Source organism: Garra rufa, chromosome 3, assembly GCF_049309525.1.
Source record: "Garra rufa chromosome 3, GarRuf1.0, whole genome shotgun sequence".
Lineage (NCBI taxonomy): Eukaryota > Metazoa > Chordata > Actinopteri > Cypriniformes > Cyprinidae > Garra > Garra rufa.
In genome coordinates this window covers 41,389,159-41,396,481 of record NC_133363.1, presented here as the reverse complement: position 1 = coordinate 41,396,481, position 7,323 = coordinate 41,389,159, and the positions used below count along the sequence as shown (strand labels likewise).

General features: G+C 46.4%; 1 pseudogene; it reads right to left on the bottom strand.

The window, feature by feature from the left end:
* Positions 1-950: 950 nt before the first annotated feature.
* LOC141331570 (uncharacterized) lies at positions 951-3,298 on the bottom strand (annotated as a pseudogene).
* Positions 3,299-7,323: the final 4,025 nt, after the last annotated feature.

The following is a 7,323-nucleotide window of genomic DNA, read 5'->3' as shown; positions in this document are numbered from 1 at the left end:
CCTGATTCAGGTACTCCGCACCAGATGTGATGGACCTAACGCTGCAGATTCGCCGATTCTGAAAGCACAAACTGACGTGATATTAAGCTGTCTAATAAACGCACACTTGCTCATTACATGTTTTTGATATTCTTGTAAAGATGACAAATTATTGGTGTGATCGTCCGTAGCGGCTGAAATACGGATAATAAACAAAAAAGTCTGTTTGGCACGGGTCTCGAACACGCACTAAAAGTAACGTTAGTCACTCTATGAAGCGACAGTAACGAACTCACTGCGCTACCGAGCTGCTTTAATTCAGCTGCGGATTTTTGGATACAAATCAGGATTTTACTCTCTGCGTGATATGCAACTGGCTGAATCAAAGAAATGTGCCCGTGTTAACTTGTGACCTGTGTTTACTGTTATGAAAATGAATATTATATTACAATAGTATATTACAATTTATGGTTTGTGATGTTAAAGTACATTTCATGGAGTCCCAGATAACTTTAGGTTACTCATGTAACCCCGGTTCTCTGATAACATGAGTGAGGTATCTCACTATGGGAAACGCCTCAGGCGTGACCAATCCTGGAAGCACCAATTACACCACGTCTGTCAGTTGACAGACCAATCACAACAGTCCCGCCTCCCCAATATATATCACTGCATAATGGTCCGTACCTCATTCTCAGCATATCTCTTCCCCGTGCTACTGCAAGGAGGGAAGTATGGTGAGATACCTCACTCATGTTATCAGAGAACTGGGGTTACATGAGTACCCTAAAGTTCTCTTTCAAACATTCATTCGGTATCTCACTATGGGATATAGACAACTCCCGAATTGCAGATATACTATTCCAAAAAGGCATGTCAACCAACTCTGTGACGAGTGTAAGAAATTAAGAATTTAAGTCCTCCATTATTTGCCTGATATAATGGAGACATGTGAATTATTATTATTATTTTTACACACTTAGGACGGAATGAGCCAAGGACGGCTCTGTAACGTCCAACCTGTAAAATCTGACAAAAGTGTGTGGCGAAGCCCAACTCGCCGCAGCACAAATGAACTGAAACGCCCTTAAACAACGCCCACGAGGTGGACAACCCTCGGGTACTATGGGCTTTAAGACCCCCTGGTGCCTCAAGACCCCTGCTGTTATATCCCACTATAATAGCTTCAACTACCCAGTGGGACAGGCACTGCCAGGAAATAGGTTTACCCTTATGAGAATTACCCCATGAGACAAATAACTGATTACTCTTCCGCAGCGTTTTCGTTCTGTTTACATAGCAACGCAACGCACGGACAGGGCACAAACAATGAAGCTGCTCTTCTTCTGGTGACGAAAAAGGAGGCGGATGAAAAGCAATTAAATCCACTTGATTACAGGCTAGAGCTGAATCGCTCACCTTAGGCACAAACGCTGGATTGGTCTTGAGCGACACTCTCGAGCAATCCATAGCGAACTGCATACAGGAGTTATGAACCGACAAAGCATGCAGTTCACTAATCCGTTTTGCAGTTGACAGAGCCAGTAATAAAGCGGTCTTTAGCGAAAGGAGCTTTAGATCGCTGCTGTCTATAGGTTCAAAAGGTGCACGAGATTAAGGACCACAGACAGGTCCCATGGCGGAATCAGAGGTTTTGACACACTGTTCAAACGCCGTGCACCTCTCATAAATCTGCATACCAAAGGGTGTTGACCCATAGTGTTATTATCAGTACCCATATGACATGCAGATATCGCCGCAAGATACACCTTAACGGTAGAAAAAGCTCTACCTTTATCCAGAAGTTCTTGCAGAAAACATAACACATCTGTGACCGAACAGAGAAAAGGGACAATGCGCTTATGTGAGCACCATTGCTCGAAAACGTTCCATTTTCTATCGTAGGCAGAGCGCGTCGAGGCAGCCCTCGCGTTCTGAATTGTTTCAATCACCCTCGGGGGTAGCCCCGTAGCATTTAGGTTCAACCTTTCACGGGCCAAGCCCAAAGAGCAACTTTGTCCGGGGCGGGGTGAAATCTCTCCCCGCGCGCTTGTGAGAGAAGTCTCTACGCAGCGGAAGAGGCCAAGGCTGGTCGACTAAGAGCTGAGTTATCTCCGTCAGCCACAGTTTCCCTGGCCAGTTCGGGGCAATCAGTATGACTGAGTGGCCGTACTGTTTTACCCTTCTTAGAGTTGGTATGATCAGACTTAGCGGAGGGAACGCGTAAAGCAGTACGTTTGGCCATGGGTGTGCTAAAGCATCCACACCCATAGGCGCACCGTCTCGCGCTAGCGAGAAGAATAGAGGGCAGCGATTGTTTTCGTGCGATGCGAAGAGATCTACGGCCGCGCAGCCAAATCTCTTCCACAACTGACCCACTACCTGAGGGTGGAGTGTCCATTCTCCGTACCGAGGATTCCCCCTGGACAGGAGATCCGTATTCCCCGTATTCATTATTCCCGGGACGTGTGTTGCCCGTAATGAATGAAAATGTTTCCTGCCCCATACAATCAGTTTCTGTGCCAAACTGTGAAGCCGAGGAGAACGTGTGCCTCCTTGGCGATTTATATATGCCACCGCGGTTGTGTTGTCTAATCTGATCAGAACGTGGTGGTTCCACAGAAACTGCACAAAATGTTTCAACGCTAGAAACACTGTTAATAGTTCCAGATAATTTATGTGCGCGCATTTCAGCGAGGCGGGCCATTTCCCTTTCGCTATTCTGCCCTCGCACACTGCGCCCCAGCCTGAGAGCGACGCGTCCGTCGTTACCACCTTCCTCATAGAAACTACCCCCAGCAGAGTCACGGATTCGAGGAACGAGCGGTTTCTCCAGTAACGAAGAGCACGCATGCAAAGTGCTGACACCGTCACTTTGCGGTTGAGGTGGCGTTTTGGACATAAGTGTTGAGCCGCTGTCCAATTCTGAAACTCTCTCATTCGCAGCAGCCCCAAAGGAATAACAGAGACTGTTGAAGCCATTAGCCCCAGAAGGCGCAAACACAGTCTGAATGGGACTTTGCTCCCTTCTTGAAAAAGGGATAGACAGCTGCGAATTGACCTGATGCGCTCCTCTGACAGAAACGCTTGATACTGATCTGAGTTCAGTCTGAGGCCTAGATAAACTATTTCCTCTGTGGGCATCAGGCAGCTTTTTGTCTCGTTTATTTTGAAACCTAAGCTTGTCAAATGAGACACAAGCATCTTCGTATCTGTCTCCGCTTGCTGCCGTGATGGAGAGCAAAGAAGGAGATCGTCTAGATAAGCTGACACTCTCAGACCCGCTGTCCTCAGCGGTGATAGAGCCACTTCTATGCATTTGCAAAACGTCCGTGGGGCCAATGAGAGCCCGAAAGGAACAGTTGTAAATTCGTAGGCTGTGCCCTGATAGGCAAACCTGAGGAATTTCCTGTGTGCCGGGTAGATGTCTATATGGAAATATGCATCTTCCAGATCGACTGAGGTGAACCAGTCTTTCTCGTGAATAAAATGTGACAGCGTTTTGAATGTGGGCATTTTGAAGTTGTATTTTCTGAGGTGTTTGTTGAGGATCCGCAAATCCAGAATGGGACGGAGACCTCCCCCCCTCTTGGGAATGAGAAAATACCGGGAGTAAAAGCCCTGATGGCTGTCCTCCGGCGGCACAACCCGAACGGCCCTTTTCTTTAATAAAGAGGCTATTTCTTCCTCTAGAACCTGAGCTGAGTTCCCTTCTGCGGTTGACATTAACACACTGTTGAACACCGGTGGTTTTACAGCAAACTGCAGACGATAACCCCGAATTATCGTGGACAGAACCCAGGGATGTACTGCGCATGCGCGCCAGCTCTCCGCGTGATACGCGAGTGGACCGCTGCAGCCCTTGCCCACCAATGGCGCCGCCTTGCCATCTAGCGGGGGAGCTGGGGATTGCAGCTCTGAATTGAGTAGTTTTGTTTTTTTGTGTGTTTTTATTTTCAAACCTTGCTTTGCCCTCGGCCAACTGCCTGGATGCACAGGGAATTTGTTTATTTTTACAACACAAATATTCTCTTGTGAACTCCACTCCACTTTTCCATGTGGTACCCTGGGGAGAAATTCTTTGTGGGGCACTGGGGGAACTGGTGCCAACTCCACAGCTGAACTGGTCAAAAAATAACTTTTTGACATTTTCTTGAACGGCTCCCGAGTCCAACGCATTCTCTTGGCAGGAGGGGGAGAAATGAACCACTCTCTTTGAGGGAGGATGACAACAGATACTCCGAGAGTGCTGTTGCTCGTCCCTATGTCCAGAACCTTTAAACTGGTTAGGTTGCCCGGCGTTTCTTCCCTCCCTGAGGATTTGCCGGTCTATGCCTGGCTGCCGCTGCAGCAAAAGAAGGTTTCCCCTTTGGCTGTTGCTGGCTTAGCCTGTGAATCAGACTGCTGCGGCTGAGGAGGTCTGGGGCTCCTAAAAACCGTCTGACCACTCCTCAGAGGGGCATCAAAGCTGGGGCGAGCTGATGGAGGACCCTTAGGAAAGGGTTTTCGGGGGAGGCAAGCTTGGAAAGCCTCTCCTTCTTGTTTCCTCAGATCACACCGCTGGCGCATCGCTGTGACTGCTGCACCAAAAAGGGCTTTGGGCTCCACCGGAGCATCCAAAAAAATCAACCTTCTCTCTGTCAGACAGCCCTGAAAGTCCCAGCCAGAGGGCTCACTCACCAACCACTGCCAAGCCCATGCTGCGGCCGCAGCTCTGGACTGCACCTCTGGAAGTTCTTAGGTTGAGATCCGCAATAACACAGATCTCTTCCCAAAGGGCTGGGTTTGGGGACCCAGCATCCATTTGCCTCCCCATCTCCTCCATGAGCTCTGCCTGATAAGCAGTGAGGAGAAAGGTGGCATTAAGAGCCCTCACTGCCAGAGCAGAGGAGCGATAAATCTTTTGAAAAACTGAGGCTGTTAGGCGCTCAGTACGTCCTGGCAGTGAAGCTGAGGCAGACGAAAAGGCTGCTTTGCGATTAGGATTAAGATGATGTGCCACCGACAGCTCAACAGGAGGGGGATTTGACATCCCTAGCTCCTCCATGTTCTGCACATCCAGTCTGGAAAATCCTTTCACAGGGACCCTGTGTGAAAAGGGTTTGTCCCAGAAACGCTTCATTTCTGAAACGCACGCAGGGACTGCGGGAATGACCTGCTTGGTAGCTGGGGCACGCGACGGTAGTCGCTTGCCGTCATATAGATCTCTCTCCGTACCCTGGCCCGCCTGCTGCAACGGCCAATCAATAGAAAGTTTAGCCGCCGCCCTCCTGCACATTTCAAGCAGGTCGAGCTCCACCTGAGCTGAGGCAGGGGATCCTTCGCTTAACGCGCTCTCCGGACGGGAGGGAGTCAACGGAAGAATCGCGTCGTCGTCCTCATCATCCTCCCCATCCTCCTCCAATAGACGGGTGATAGCTTCGTCATCATCCTCCTCCTCCTCCCTTTCGTCTGCCAGGATCGGGAAAAGAGGAGGGAGCTCGGGAGAGACTTCATCCATGAAATCGCCCCAGCTGCATGACGCAGGCGGTTGTTTGGTTTCCACCATGTTCAGGGGCGAAAGAGATGGGTCCCCCTTACTAGTGGCCGCTACCCGCACCCTTCTTTCCAGAACCCTTGACGGGAAAATAGAACAGTGCGGACAACACTCGGGATTCGCGAGTGTTGCTGTAGCATGTCTCACCCCCAAGCATACAATGCACATTTGATGAGAATCTTTGCCGGAAATCATGGCTCCGCAAGCACAAGGGCGCGGGGTGTCTTTCCCTTTCGTGCCCTCGTGCGCTATATTACAATTTGCCATCCAGCCGCTAAGTACACCACAACGTGTCTTAGAAAAGTCAAACTCGAGAATTCGTCGTAACACGTTAATTCGCTCGTATGTGCTTTAGCAACAACTCTCACCGTGACGGTAAGAGAAAAAAGAAAAAAGCCTCGCTTTTAAGAATTAACTGCGTTCGGCAACGTACCATAACGGCTCGTCTTTGAACAGTTAAGCAGCTAATCCTGGAAACGAGTAGAAAATATATCTTCCAAGATCTTCACGGGGAAGAGAACGAGAATGAGGTACGGACCATTATGCAGTGATATATATTGGGGAGGCGGGACTCCCGCATCACTGTTGTGATTGGTCTGTCAACTGACAGACGTGGTGTAATTGGTGCTTCCAGGATTGGTCACGCCTGAGGCGTTTCCCATAGTGAGATACCGAATGAATGTTTGAAAGAGAACTGTAAATTTGAGGCTACTGCGGTTTAATTACAAACGCTATCGTTAAAATATTTACTATAGTAAAAACATGGTACATTTTCTTCAGAGACTAGCTAATGTCTCGTTTGATAAATTAATAAAAAAATGACATGTTTACACGTTTTTTCCGTTTTTCTTGTCTAAATACTTTGGAAAGTGACTTAAATAGACATGATTTTGTTATAATCAAATGAGATTTTCTAGTGACAAGTAATATTTGTAAGCAGCTTTTTAACTGGAAATAACTTCAATTTATTGCAACAGTAAAATTAGATTTTGGCTAGCAAACAAGTTCACACAGGCAACACAGGGTCACAAGTTAACACAAATTCAAAGAATCATAGACTGAAGCTACCTTATGCCACAGTGTAAATAGGGGCTAGTACATATACCAGTGTGGTTGAATAGCTCGCTGTGATTGCATCTGCCATATAATACTATGTGCAGTCTATTACATATAGGTTAAAATCCTGTGTCAAGATTTTTTAGCTATTTCATTTTTGTATGATCAAATATTAGCAGACACCCATTATAAAATGGTGCTACACAATGTGTAATTTGTAGGCCTAAATATCTAAATATATTTGTAAATTAAAGTAGTACGTAAGGTAAGGTAAAGGGTTAGGTTAAAGCACACTCCGAAAATTGATCTAAGTTTGTAATTAGAGGGGTTTCTCATTAAAAAAAACATAAGTTGGGACTAATTGGTACCACAGTGAGTAATGGTGAAAAAAGACAATATTTTCCTTTAAAAATATATAAGATATCTTTACAAAGACATGCATGAAGCTTAACTATATTGTGGACTAAGCATCATAGTAATTTTCATTGTGCCCACTTTAAGAAATGTTTTTTTTTTTTAGTTTTTTTCATTCAAGAGAAGCTTGTGTTGACTGTAGTTTGCATGCATTTTGTGGCACTGTACCATTTAAGCCTATCTTTAAAAAAAAGTGAATTAAGTGAATTTTTACATATGTGGGGCTAACTCAACATTGCCAAATGTGATTTGTATACAATAAAAAAGTCAGGGAATTAACAAATCACTGAATTGGTTAAAATCATAATTTGCATAAAATATGTTTTTCCCTTTTTTAT